Source organism: Hydra vulgaris, chromosome 15 (genome assembly GCF_038396675.1).
Source record: "Hydra vulgaris chromosome 15, alternate assembly HydraT2T_AEP".
In the NCBI taxonomy this organism is placed as follows: Eukaryota; Metazoa; Cnidaria; class Hydrozoa; order Anthoathecata; family Hydridae; genus Hydra; species Hydra vulgaris.
Genome location: NC_088934.1, coordinates 44,579,018 through 44,595,061, shown reverse-complemented (window position 1 = coordinate 44,595,061; position 16,044 = coordinate 44,579,018).

The following is a 16,044-nucleotide window of genomic DNA, read 5'->3' as shown; positions in this document are numbered from 1 at the left end:
CCCTACAATACTATAGTGAAAGATGAAATGGTCAACTAGGATCAAATAGATCAACTTTCCTGAGATTATTGGCACTTTTTGATTAAAGACTTTGCGGATAAACGCAATTCGTCAACTTACCCCTGTTGCCAACTAGCCCAGTCTCCCTTACGCAATACCATAAAATTGATTAGCAAATTATAAATGAAAAAAATATATATTACAATTTGAACATAGTATTTTCAAACCATTTTTTTACACAGGTTGTTTCTTTTTTGAATAAAATTGATAATGTAATTAAAAGTTGTTTGCCATCTAATGTAAAATTAGAAACAAAATAACTACGTTAATTCTTCAGTTTTTCTGCATAAAATAAAATTGTTTATTTGCTTTTTTGCGCTCGTCATAAATATGTCTGAACATAAGTTGATATATTTACTAAGTATGTCTGATGTGATGTGGATAAAAAATAATATTTATTTATGGGTTTAGCTTTAAACAAATTAAAACAACCGAATCTTTACCTTTACCCCTTCCTATTAACAATTCCTATCACCCCTTTCTATCACCTATTACCAATCTTTACCCCTACCTATTTAGACCAGCCATGAAACTAAGTCTAACTCTAACCATGAGCTTTATTACCCTAAACCTTGCTTTTGATCTCTTGATCTGTTTTTTCATTTTTTATTTGTGGAAATCTTTTGGAAGAAAGTTCAAAGAGCCCATTACTGTTTTGGATTATTTTTTCATAGCACAAAAACATATTTTTTACTTTTTTAAACTTCAAAATTAGATTAAAAGATTAAATGATATAAGTTTTGTAAATATTTCACCTCATTAACTCACAACCGGAAGAAGACCTTTGCAAAATTAAAGAACTTTGTTTAAAAGGTACCCTTGTTTTTTTACATCACTGCAAATTGTTTGTTAAAAATAAAGCAACTAAAAACATTAACATGGAAACTTGGCTTTGGTAATACAAAAACCATTTAGTCGCAACATCAAATACTCTTTACAGGTTATGCCATCCAAATGAGATTTTGCAAAGATTAGGCTAGGAATTCCGCATATTTGCTTTTTCTGTAGTGTCAAAGAACTTAGAATGGGTAGTAACAACATAACTTATAAACTACCTCAGGGAAAATAATTAATAGAGCAGTTAGAAGTATATAAGAGATAACGGATATAAGAGATAACGGATATAAGAGATAACGTTTCACTGAAGTGAAGTACGAGTTACTAGTAGTAAGTTGGCGCTGTATTTGTCTATAACATGTGACACCAAACAAACTGTTCTCCTTTAGAAATAATAATTATTTGAAATGGTATGCAATATAAACAGTTTTGCAACTACTTGTTTCAGAAAAAATACTGTGATAAATAATTTAATAAAATATCTGATATCAAACATATAGAGTGAAACCGGGTCAAACCGCACACTTTTTTTTTTTTATTTTTTTATTTTTTTTTTCATTAGATAGGTAATAAAAAACTACATAAGATAATATAAATATATGTTAAAAAAAATAAATAAATTAAAAAAAATAAATATATTAAATGTAAAGAAAAATAAAAGTGTGGTTTTTAGGTGACATTCTGATAAAACGGCACACTTGAGAAAACATTGAATTTTTTAAGTTTTAACTTTTTTTTAATTATTTTTTTAACACAACTTATATTTAAAAAACTATATTGAAGTTTTTACATTTTTTGATCACATTTTCTTCGATAATACATTTCTCGCCATGTTTTGACATGTTGCACTGCTTCGATTTCTTAACATGCGATTGATGTCTGGCTTGAAAAAACTGCTTCAACTCTATCTCGGTACTGTTTTTGCAACGCTCAACACATGCTTGATACCTATCAAAACATTTACCACTCTCGCACAGCAGTTTGAGGAACGGTGAAAAATTTTGTTTATCTAAATTCTTATATTTTGAGTCTTTGTAAGAATTTCTTTCCATGCATGTTTGACATTACAATAAACACCTCTATCCAATGGTTGTCGAGTATGTGAAGAATGCTCTGGTAGACAAATCAAGATTATATTGTGTTTTTTGCACAGCAATACCGCTTCCAAAGTTATGTGAGTTGAATGCCTATCTAATACCAAAATAAGAATACCACCAATTTGCTCAGTTTCGGGTATAAATACTTCTTTCAGCCATTTAATAAACGTATTGTGCTCAATCGAAACTGATTTTAAAATTGAATATTCGGTGCCAACTGGATCACCTCTTGCCCAGTCAGGACGAAAGTTTCTTTTGGCCTTGTATATCACAAATGGTTGTGCAAAATGCCCATCAGCGTTGCAGCAATTGTTTACAGTCTTTTACAGTTTTAATTGTTTACAGTTTACAGCGATTGTTTACAATTTTTTCATTGTTGTCAGTAAGTTTAAATGCACGTCTTACCATTTTTTGACATACTGTGGTTGCTTTGCCTTGATTACCCAAGAAACCTGTTTCATCACAATTCCAAATATGCGACCCAGAAGTTATACTAGTCTGTTGATATTGCTTGGCAAATTCTAAATAACTATCAATTATTTCTGGCATACAAGAAGCGGCTCTTTAAGATGGTAAGTTATCCGCTTTTCTTGTTGAAATTTCTTTTGATCATCACTTCATAAAGGCATAAAACCAGTCTTTACCTGGCTTGCCATTTTTGAATAAGTGCAATTGATCTTCGCGTTTAAGGCAGCCATATACAAATTCTAGGATTTCATTTCGGGTTAAGCCATAACTCCAGTCACCAACTAATTGGAACGCATGCACCATCAATCTTTGCGGCCGTGGCGCAATGGTTAGAACGCTTGCTTTATAAGCAGGAGATCCAGGTTCGAAACGAGCATTGGACATATTTTCACGTCACGGTAAGGAAGTTAAATGCATTTCCGCGGTGCTCTGTGACAAGACCGTTAGGACTTCTTGGGGCACCTAAAATAAAAAATAAAAAAAAATAAAAAAAAAAATTTTTCTGTTTCATTCGAGGGTACCTTTGAGCCTTGAGATTGGAATGCTATGCTTGAATGCAGCTTTTCTCAGTGATGTTTTATTTTCTTTCATATCAGTTAATGCGGCTAGTATATCGTCTTCCTTGTATGTTTTTGTTTTTTTAGTTAACATGTTAAAGTGAGTGAGTTAAATTGAATTGAGTGAGTGATGCTTATATTGAGAAATAATATAATAATTGGTTTTTAATGAGTAAGAGATGATTATATTAACAAATAACATTATAGTTTATTTTTAATTAAACCGGAATTAACATTAATTTTATAAATTATTTTTATATCAGTTTTGTTCGCAAGGATAAAAAATATATAAAAAATTTTGACTCTCCTTTTAAGTTGTATAAAAGAAGAATAAAATGGAGTTGAATCGGTATATAATTTTAACAATTCGAATAGAGGAGATAATTCTGTATTTGAACCTATTTTTATTTTTTTCATAGCCTTATCTGTTTAGTTTATTTGATAATTTCGATCAGTGTGCGGAATAATATGGTGTGCGGTTTGACCCAATTTTACTCTATCATGTGAAGCGCCTCAGCGAATGTTGACCAAAGATTTTTTAAATTAAAAATAGGGCTGCCATATTTCAATAAAATAACTAAAAAAACAAACAGAAACTGAGCTTTTAAAACCCTGTACTGATGAGTTATCGTATGTCTTGCGTTTAATAACTACATTTGTGTTTGTTTATAAGAATGACTAGTAAATTTAAACAGAGTTAGCTAATAAACTAATACTATATTGCAACTTAATTGTCTGCCACTAAAAAATTCTTTTAATTTTTTTTTCTAATGATTCCAAACATTCTTTGATTAAAGTAACTTGATCTACTCTAGGATTTCATTTCGGGTTAAGCCATAATTCTAGTCACCAAGTAATTGGAACGCATGCACCATCAATCTTTCTGTTTCATTAGAGGGTACCTTTGAGCCTTGAGACTGGAACGCTATGCTTGAATGCAGCTTTTCTCAGTGATGTTTTTTTTTCTTTTTTTTTTTTAAAGTTTACAATGTTAATCGTGTTACATAATTCATAAGCCGTAATACATAAACATAAGTCGTAATACAATTACGCAAATAATACAATTCAGCGTACTAACAATATAAAGCTAGGTTTCCGAAAGAAGATCATAAGGATCTTATCATCGGAACCTTAAAAAGTAATGTTTATAAATCATATATATATATAAAAGAAAAAAAAAATATATATATATATATACATATAAGATTTAACGTATTTACATTATGCAAAGATACAACACATTTTAATATATAATAAGCTGAAGATTTAACAAATAAATTTTACATTTATTTTTAGTAGGATTTTAGAATGTTGTCCATAGAAAGAATTATTTTTTTTAACTGAATTTTAAAAACAGGAAGGGTAATAGAAGGATCAAAGTTTGGTAATACTATTTTATTCCAAAGATGGGGTGCACGATATGAAATACAAAATTGATTGAACTTAGTTCTACAAAAAGGTTCACTTAAAAAACTAAAATTTCTTAATGTGTATTTATTTATTGGTTTTAAAAAAAAAAGATCGTTAAAAACAAATAAAGATAAATCGTTTTTCCATATAAAAGTAAAACATAAGACATTAAATACGTTCAGTTTATAAACATCTAAAACCTTCATATAATCAAAAAAATATTTTGAATGTGAAAAGCGATCCGCATAATTAACTACGCGGATTGCATGTTTCTGACGGCGATAAAGATGTTGTAATATACTTTTATCCGTACTTCCCCAGGCGATGATTGCATAATTTATATAATTGTGTATAAATGAATAATAGAGTTGGGTTAGGTTTTTTTTGTTTAGGTAATTTCGGGCTTTGTATAAAATGCCAATGTTTTTAGAAATTTTTGTGCTTATATGATCAATATGTTTTCTCCAAGTAATATTCTCATCAAGATAAACACCTAAGAATTTTATAACGGTATCTCTTTTTATTATCGTTTCATCAATATAAATTTGAGGCATATTACTTGGTAAAAAACGTTTTTTTGCGCAGGAGTGAAAGATAATCCATTTTGTTTTGTTAATATTTAAAGTTAATTTATTAGCTTTGAACCAATTAGAAATGAGATTGAGTTCTTTGTTTGTAGTTGAAAAGAGTTCATAAACATCAGTATGGGATAAGAAAAGATTAGTATCATCAGCGAACATTATATTTTTCAATTTGGAAGCATTGTTTAAGTCGTTTACATAGATTAAAAATAGTAGTGGTCCGAGAATAGAACCTTGTGGAACACCACAGGTTATGCTCAGGGGTTCACTTTGCTGACCATCATTACTATACACAAGTTGTTTTCGATTTGTTAAATAGCTTTTAAACCATTTTAAAATTTTTTTGTTTAAACCATAATATTTTTTTGATTAAAATTTGGTGATCGACCGTATCAAAAGCTTTTGATAGGTCAATAAAAACACCTAGTGTATATTGAGATTTTTCAAAAGATTCAGAGATGTTATGTATAAATTGAATAATGGCATGTTCAGTTGAACTTCCTTTTCTGAAACCATACTGATTGTCATGAACTAAGTTGTTGTAATTAAAATAATTGTATACTCTGTTGAAGATAATTCTTTCTAAAATTTTAGAAAATATAGAAAGAACAGAGATAGGACGATAGTTACTGATATTGGATAGTTACTGATATTTTCTTTCATATCAGTTAATGCGGCTAGTATATCGTCTTCCTTGTATGTTTTTGTTTTTTTAGTTAACATGCCTGATAAAAATGAATGTTTAGTTAGTAAAAAAAATTGCATAAAGTAGCACAAAATAGTCGATGACTAGATGAATGACTTTTTTACATTTTACTGGTGAATGTTTATTAGTTTACTGATACTAGGGATAGCAATACCAGGATGCCGGGATCACGAAATCCCGGGATTAGTCTCTGAAATTTCCTGGGATTTAGGTATTTTCATAAAAAAAGTAAAAGTACAAAAAGTTTAAGATTAATTTGTAATTAAGAAATGTGTACGTCACATATGTAATTAAGAAATGTGTACGTCAAAAGAAATGTTTACATCATAAATATAGACTTATATTTTATGAGGTATAGTAGCTGTTTGTAGCTGTTTATTCTCTTTGTAATGTTTTCTTTTTATTTTCTCTTTCTGTAATTTATTGGAAATACAAGCTAAAAACATTATTGCTTATCTGCAAAATATGTACGATAAAACATGTAAAAAAATATATATAGTATAATATTAAAACTAATATAATGTTAAAAATAAAATTTTAGTACTTGCTGATGGGAAGATCAAGCATTTTTAATAGAAGGAATACCTTTTTATTTTGAATTTTCTAATTCATTCTAATTCCAATGTTTGCGTGATTTTAACTCCATTTTTATGTCCAATCAATTTAATTACATAAGTGTTTTTTTAATTACATAAGTGTTTTTTTAATTACATAAGTGTTTTTTTAATTACATAAGCGTGCGTGATTTTACAAAAGTTGTTTTAACATCGGTTTAATTAATGTAGTTACCAAAATACAGAAGGTTTATTAAATTACAAAAGTTTACTTAACGTCCGTTTAATTAATGAAGTTATCCAAACACATAGGGTTTACTAAATAAACTATAGGTAGTTATTTAAAGTAGAAATTGTTTTCTGAAGAGGAAGATTATATTTGAGATTCAAATGTTAATTAATAAGACATCGGAAGTTAAAATTAGACACCAAATTATTGTACCCGTTATAGAAAAAGTCAGGAAAATTATAAAAATGTTTTGAAGGTCCCCAAACAAAAATTATTTACAAAAGTACGTAAAAATTGAGTTTCGAATGATCAGCCATTTATTCACGAAATCCGATGGAGCAGCTTGTTGCTTATGCTAGACTAATTAGTGAAGTTAAAATTAAAAGAATTACTGTGTTAAAAAAGCACAAGATTTAGAATTGGATTCAAATAACCATGATTCAATTAAGATGGACGAAAAGGAATGTAGCATGGTATCTGATTTAGTAGTACTTTTACCTCTGATAAAGCAACTGTGGTAGCGCTTTGTCGACAAGACGCAACTTTAATTTCTTCTGACAACGCATAAAAGTTTATGTTGACAAATATAAAATAGCAACAACAATCTGAAATCGGAAAACAACTGTATTGATGTTTTGAGTCGCCATATTAAAAAGAGGAGCTTAGCATAAGTTAAGGAGCTTAGTATATCTTCATGGCCAGGTTACTTCATAAAAAATCCCAGAAGTTTTTCTACCAAAATAAAAAAAATTATGATAAACCTGATAAATTGTTTAAACTCGGCATGTATAATAACAGCAGCAGACTTGAGTAGAATAATGTCAAAACATTTAATGAACAATTAAATGAACTGAAGGAAAAAAGATTGGCAGCAATACACACACAACCTAAAAGGGTAAAAAATTACTTTTAAAATTCAAAAAGAAATACTGTAATTTGAAACTAGTAGTTTAAGATCTGATCGCCTTTAAAAAACATATGATTATATACTATCTATACGACCAACAAGAGTCCGAACGAGCATTCTCAGCCGCTGGGTTTTTATGTTCAAAAAATCAAAAACGATTAAGCGATGAAGTGATTGACACTTTTTAAGATAGGACTTTAAAGATATATATAACTTATGTATTACTTTTAAGGCTTGGCAAAAACCGTAAAATTTCAAAAAACCGGTTTTTGGTTTTTTGAAAGTGTAAAACCGGTTACTTGTAACCAGGTAACCGGTTTTAAACTGGGTTTTCATTAAAAAAGCGAGTTTTTATTATTGCCGTATAAATCCAATGTAGCCTACAAATTTGATATGGAATGTACATTACCACTTTCTTTTTTTATTCATTATTTAGTTCGAATCTGATTAACTTGGATAGTTTTTTCTTTTAAGCCTCTTTTATCTTTTCCAGTCTTCCTTTTTTTGTGGCAACTCAATAAACTCAATTTTTTTATACTATTCATTACTGAATATTTTTAGCTAAAAATTGTGCATGAGATCTGTTTACACAAGTATAATGTAAAAATTATACTTGTGTAAACAGATCGAATTACTTTTAAACGTAAATTACTTTACATAACTCATATAAAAATATATAATTTACTTATATTTTAAATTAATTCCTTTTTTTTTACATAAATTATATAATGTGTAAAACTTAATTACTTAAGTTAAGTTTTTTAAATGAGTAACTGTTACTTGAAAAAGTAATTTACTTTTACAAGTAAAAGTTATTTGCATTTTTATTTTTACTTGTAAATGTAACTTACTTTTAATAGTAAGTCGTGTAAACTAATTTACTTTGAAAAGTAATTTTAGTTATAATTATGTAAAAAGTTTACATCGAAATGTAATTTACTTTTTCAATGTAAAAAAGTTATCTATGAAGTAAACTTACGTAAATATAATATTTAAAAAACATTACACTTACTTTACAAATTAAAATAAAACTACATCATAACAACACATTACTTTTACGTGTAAAAGTAACTAATTAGTAAAAACAGCTTACATAAAAGTAATTAAAAAAAAAATTGTTATTTATATTCACAAATAAAAGTAATTTTTTTCTTTATACTTTATACTTTACTTTGTAAGTAAGTAAAATGTAAGTTATATTATTTACTTTCTCAAAGAACAGTCATTTCGTGTTGATTTGTTTGAGTTGAGCTGCCTGTTTGAGGGCACTTCTAGGTAATACTTCAGGTAATATCTGATGTATCTGGGCAGTGTTTGTAGTGGGGCATCTGGAAAGGATCTTTTTTTACGTATATCATAAAGGGTAGTTCTATTATAAGTAAGGGCAAATATAGTCAACATGCGGGTACATCAATAGTGTTGAGACGACCTTCCTGCCACATGAGTGCTAATAGGGGCTGCTAAAAAATCATTGATTTTTTATTTCTTTTTTTTTGTTTAGCAGAAATAGGTTAGTGGCCATATTGAAACTTTGACGGGGGAGGAAGGGGGAAAAGGGGCTTAATTTTTAATCTATGGGTAATTCATGCATGTGTAAACCTTGACTAAGTCACTGTTCGTTAGAGCGCCCTTTTTCTCCAATTATTTTCTTTGTATTTGCTTTTTCAATCAAGTATTTTGTTATAGTAACATGACGCAATATAACATTTTTGGTATCCACAAGGACATCGACTGCTAAAACAGTTTTTATAAAACTATAAGTCATTTAAACTATCTGATATAATTTATATGATTAAAGGAGTGTTTATCAGATAAAATCTTTTGTTGCGTTTTATCATATATAATCTATTTGAAGTTACGCTACCTATCTCAAAATTTATGTTAAATCAACATGAAATGACTGTTGTTATGTTAAACCAACATGAAATGACTATTTGAAAAAAGATTTTAAGGAAAGTTGTTCCATCTTCTACTATAGGTTGTGGGCACCCTAATAACCTCCTTTTTATTGCGTCGGTGTCCAACTCGCACAAGGATGATTAGAAAGATAAAATCTTATTCAATTAAAATAGTGCTTTTAGAATAAACTTGTATTTTTTTTCAAACGTTCCAGACTACCTTTCAGACTAGCTAGAGCTCTGAAACTTCCAGCATTTGTGTAAATTTATTAAAAATACATCATAAAATTGTTTTCAGAGCCAACTGGAGAACTCCGCTTTTTTGAATCTCCTTTTTTTTTTATTTTACTTGATCTTTCAGACTTTACTTTGATTTTACTTTATCTTAAAAGCATTTCTGGAGTTCCAATGAACATACGTGTTAAATTTGTTTCCTGGGCAAGGGGAGCCGTACCTTTATTTTTTTCTCTAATATATTGTTTTTCTATAAAGTTGGAGTTTTCTTAAAAGTTTTTAGAATGAAAGATTTTTTGCAAAAAAGCTTTGAAAAGGCATTATTTATTTATTGGTTTTAGGATTAATTTTAGGAGGGGGATACCCCTTCATCCCTCGTTTGGGACGGCTTTGGTCGTAACATCCACTCTAACAAAAATGAAAATTAAATTTTTTTAAATTTATTTATTAATAGCTATTCATAAAACTGTTGTGTGGAATGAACTAATTTCAATTAGTCTATTCCATATTAACTATTTCTTTATTATTCTATTATCTAACAATTATTCTAGTTAGTCATTTCCATAGATAACTTTCATTTTGGTTAGATAAATTTAAAATTATATGGTCGATAGTGAATAAAAGTGGCTTGATGTTATTTTATTATATAGATGAACTAACATCAAGTTCTTTTTTTTTCAGTAAATTTTTCGTTACTTTTTTTATTTTAAGTTTTCAAAAATTTAAAGTAAAAAAGTTAACAAAAGTGCAAATCACAATATTTAAACACCCAGATTCCAATCACATACTTAATATCAGGTTCGTAGCAAGCTTTTTGTTTTTGTTTGAGAGTTTGAATTTATGTAACGACATGGAGCAAACTCCAAACATTTATATATTCATGTTTATGTAAAGCTTTTCAAAAGTATTTTGATAATCGAAGTCTGTTAACAATAAACCCCTATAATATCCACTAATTAATGTGTTCTTTAAGGGTCTGCGACGTGAAATAAAAAGTCTTGTTAAACTCAATTTAGCAAGACAAGACAAGACAATACCAAGACAAGACGAGACAAGACCATTTCAGTCTTGTCTGAATGTCTTGTCTCGAATGAGACGAGACATTCGAAAAAGTCTTGAATAAATCAAGACCAACATAAAAAATTAACCAGTAATTCAAGAAATAACAAGACTTTTCTTGGTATTTTTTAAATCAAGACTAGACTAATCAACCTGAAAGATTTCTAAGATGAGTTCACAAATTTAACCTTGTACTAAGGGGTCATCAATAAAGTACGTCACATTAATTGGGGGAGGGGGAGGACGGGGGAGTTGAAGCAAAACTTTTTGACAAGGAGAGGGAGGGGGTTAGTCGAATGTGACGTCACAAAAATTATATTAGTGTTACAGTTTAATTACTACGCGTTCAATTGAAGGAGTGTTTTAGATTGTCCAAATTTTTACTCACTCTTATGCGTATTGCCGTATTTTAAATAGTTTTAAGTTCGCAAAAACTGTCACTACGTTTTTGAAGACATTAAAGCGCAGCGATGCAAAATCATTAAATTAAGAACGTAAAAAATTAAGTTTAGAACTTTAAATTCAGGGTTTAAAAAAGTAGATAAAAAATTTTTTAAAAAATTATAATAAATAACGCAATAACATGTAAGTTAATTATCTTTTATATTATTTATTTTTGTGATTTTTATGTTTTTAAACATTAGAGTTTTAGTTCCGTGCACATTTAAGCAAGAATATATAATAATCTAAATAACTAAATAAATGTATAATAACTAAGTTAAATAGACTTGCTCATGTTTTTTTTAATAACATTGCATCTAGTTCCGCATCTATTGCTCTCTCACAAGAACTTCAAGAATCTCAGATGCAGCCCATCAAATCTCCAATTCAGACAGAATAGGAGTACAAATCCATGCCAAAACCAACAAAAGTTGATTGCCTGAACAACATTTTAAACTGGTGGAAAGCAAATGAGTTAAAGCTTCCACTTCTTTTCAGCTGTTGCTAGGCATTGGCTTTGCATTCCAGTATCATCTTCTTCTTCCAAACGGGCTTTTTCTTCATGTGGAAGCATTGTTTCGTGCAAGAGAACTAGACTTTAGCCTGAGAAAGTTGATAAACTTCTTTATATTCAGCAAAATTTTGACCGATTTTGAAATTCGTTGATGGAAGCTTATCTCCATAGATAAGTTTGATGAAGCTCCGCATCTCCATGAAGATAATGTAATCCCTGGGTCAATTACTGATTCATCAACCATTAGTCAGTGATATGGAATGTTAATTAGTTCAAGTTAAAACTAAACATTTACATACTGAAAACAGTTCTATGATTTTTTTGTGAAAAAATATGATAAATAAATATTTTGAGAAAAAACTAATTCCTTTCCAAGTTTTTAAAAGAAAAATGCACTTGAGGTCTTGTATAATTTAGAAAATAATTTCAAGACTTAATTTTTGGTCTTGAAAAGTCTTGTCAAGTCTTGATTTTCTTGAAATTATTTTTATGTAACAAGACCACTTTGAAAAAGTATTGATATGTCTTGAAACATTTCAAGACTATATTGGAATTGTCTTGGTATTGGTATCAAAACAAACTTTTGTTGCATGTCTTGTGATTATCTTTACATATTCTGCAATAGTGAAACCATTAGTGAAAATAGTGAAGTCATTGTTAGCAATACAATTGAATTTGCCAAGTGCTCAGAAACTAATCATCACGTTAGATTAACTTTTCCCTGAATATTCTTGATAGAATGCCAAAAATCATTTTAAGCAAAATGTATATATATATATATATATATATATTATATATATATATATATATATATATATATATATATATATATATATATATATATATATATATATATATATATATATATATATATATATATACATTTTGACCATGAAAATGTAAATTAAACAAAATACAAAATTTAATTTTAAGTTGATTTAAATACAAGTATTGCGTGGTATTATACAACGTGAAAAGCAATGTAAAAAGGTTTTATAATTTGAAAATGCGGCGATTCCTTTTATCACCAAACCGATTAGAATTTCTTAATCAACAGCATTTTTAACTAATAGTATTATTAATAGTTACGTACAAATGAGGTCTTTTAATGTGTTGTTAAAAACCATATTAAACTCATTTGAAGACTTTATGGTAACCAATAATATAACTAGGGTTAGGACTATTGTAATTGTAATTGTAAAAAATAAATACAATTACACATTACAATACAATAATATTGTATTGTAATACTACAGAAACAATAAAAAAAATTTATTTTGATATTGTATTGCTGAGATGAAAAACAATTAGAATAAGTATTGTATTGTTTTTTTTTCTAACAATACAATAAAATTCGAGAACTATTGTATTGTATTGTTTTTTTTCTAACAATACAATAAAATTCGAGAACTATTGTATCGTATTGTTTTTTTTCTAACAATACAATAAAATTCGAGAACTATTGTATTGTATTGTTTTTTTTCTAACAATACAATAAAATTCGAGAACTATTGTATTGTATTGTTTTTTTTCTAACAATACAATAAAATTCGAGAACTATTGTATCGTATTGTTTTTTTTCTAACAATACAATAAAATTCGAGAACTATTGTATTGTATTGTTTTTTTTCTAACAATACAATAAAATTCGAGAACTATTGTATTGTATTGTTTTTTTTCTAACAATACAATAAAATTCGAGAACTATTGTATCGTATTGTTTTAATGAAAACAATTACAATAACTATTGTAGTGTATTACTTTACATTAAAGTAGAAAAGCTAACATATTTTAACGTATTTATATTCATCTCTGACGAACTTACTATTATTTTTGCTTTTTTTTTATTTACGTATTTGCAATATATTGTAAATTTCATTTTTTACATATTTAGATTTCGCATCACCTATCTTGTTATGTATCTCTAAGCTCTAAATGGCCGCTAAATATTGCCTGTCTGATGATAGCCTTATTATTATGAAAAATAACATTCGTAAATTATTTTATTCAGCCCTTTTATTTTTTCCTCTTGATTTTAATGCTGCAAAAAAACTTAAAATATATATGAAAATTAACTTTAGTAACACAAACAGTTAAACATAATTAGGGTTAGGACTATTAAAACATTTATTAAATTTTGACACTAAAATAATTTTTTTTATTAGAATAACAATACATTGTTATTGTATTACAAAGACGAATTACAATACAATATTTATTGTTATTGTAGAATATTTATTGTTATTGTAAAAAAATGTATTTAATGACCCATCATTAAATACATTTTTTTTTCAGATATTGTTATTGTTTTATAAAGATGAATTGCAATACAATAATTATTGTTATTGTATTACAGAACTACAATAGTTGTAAATCACAAGTATTGTTATTGTTTCTAAATTAAGTTAATACAATAACAATAGTTATTGTTACTGTTATTGTTTTCATTACAATTACAATAATCCTAACCCTAAATATAACGATGTCTACTTGCGTACATTTTAAGATGTAATATTATTATAGTCATCAAAAACCAATGATTTTGGTTAATAAATATACTTATGGTAAATAAAATATACTTAAGTGCCAAACTTGAGTATGTTTTTGTTTATATCAAATTAGAATGTTTAGGAAAATGCTGAAACAACCGCCTTATTCGGTTTGGGTGTAAGCTTTATATAATCATACCTTTGAATTTTGAATTGTAAAATATGTCGACTTAGTAAGAAAATCAAAAATAAAAGTTACTAATTTGTTACCCTCACATTTAGGGTAGGGATAGTAAATGTTTTAGGGTATTTTTTTTCCAGGCTCCAATCACTGGATGCGTAATTAAAATTATTTCTTAATCTACGTATAAATCATTGCCTCGGGTTATACGCATATTACATAGTGGCGTAGCAAAGTATTTTTGGTCAGTAGACATACGTGGCCAAGGTGCCCAATTTCTGTTTCTCTGTAACAATAGCTTTTCTAAAAAAAAAACTCTTTAAATATATCTTAGGGCTCAAAAAACTTGCGGCTCTAAGTTCAGTTGCTTGTAATGGCCTTACGGTATCTAGGTCACTGGTATCTAGGCCACTGATACAACACGCAGATAAAGATGTTTACGTAAAAAGTTCTAAATTTTTTATGCCCATATAAAAGTACCGTAGTTGTTTAAACCAAGACTTTTAGAGTCAAAGGATATTCTTCAGCAGGTGGAATCTTTACAATCTTTACAAATTTCATTATATATAAATTATATTTAATAAAGATTTGTTATTACTTTTAAAATAAAGAATTCCTACTTAAAAAATATTATTTTATTTGTAAATCAAATTTACATTTGGTAGCATATTAATTTTATGTAATTTACTTTCATATGCAAGTTGCTTTTTGATATATTTTTTTTTTAATTAGTTGCTTTTATAGGTAAATGTAAATTACAGTTTGAGGAGCTTTTATATTATGTAATTTAATTTTCAAAAGTATTTAACTTTTAAATGTAAAAATAAACAAATTTTTTATTTAAAAATAAATACCTTTTTTTTTTAAAAGTAAACAACTTTTTGTAACTTTTACACGTAAAAGTAAATTACTTTTTGATGTAATCTTCTTTTACATAAATTATTTGTAAAGTAAAAAAACTTACATTATAAAGTAAAAGTCGTTTCAAAAAAATTAATTACTTATACGGAAATGTAAATTTACTTAAAACGTTTAAAATTACTTATGTATATACTTTTTGATAAAAAATAACTTACTCGTGTAAGTAAAAAAAAAGAAAGTAAAAGAGCCATTCCTAGTTAAACGTTATCGTTTGTTGAACTTTTTTTCAACAAGTTAAACCTTATCGTTTGTTGAACTTTTTTTCAACAAGTTAAACGTTATCGTTTGTTGAACTTTTTTTCAATGTTTGCAATAACTAATTAAAACTTATAAAAAAAAGTAAATATATCCTTATACGTTAGTATTTGTATAGACATTTAAAAAGGGTTCAGTATAAAAAATTGGTTAAATTAATTTTTTACTTGTCTAATAGGCAAGATGGAATAACAACTTATTTTGGAACTACATGTTTAGCATTATAAAGATACTTTTTAAATAATCCAAAAATACATCCTGAAAAATTCTATGAGTTAAAGCAGCTCATTGGCGATGGATTTCTATTTTTAAAACACTAATTAAACAACATTTTAGTGTAAATTATGATCCGGATATTAATAATAAAAGAAAACTTGTTTCTTATACCGCCGCGGCGGTATATGAGACAAATTTGCGTAAATTGTGACATGAAACATGTTTTATTGTCAGTGTTTTTATTGTCTTACAACAAAACACGTTTTATGTTTTAAATATTAAAAACTGTATAAAACAACAATAAAACCATATTGCAAGGTTGTTTAATATATGTTTACATATATTAACAAAGTAACCTCGTAATATTGTTTTATTGTTTTTTTATACAACATTTTCAATAACAACTTATGACGTGTTTTAAAATAAAACG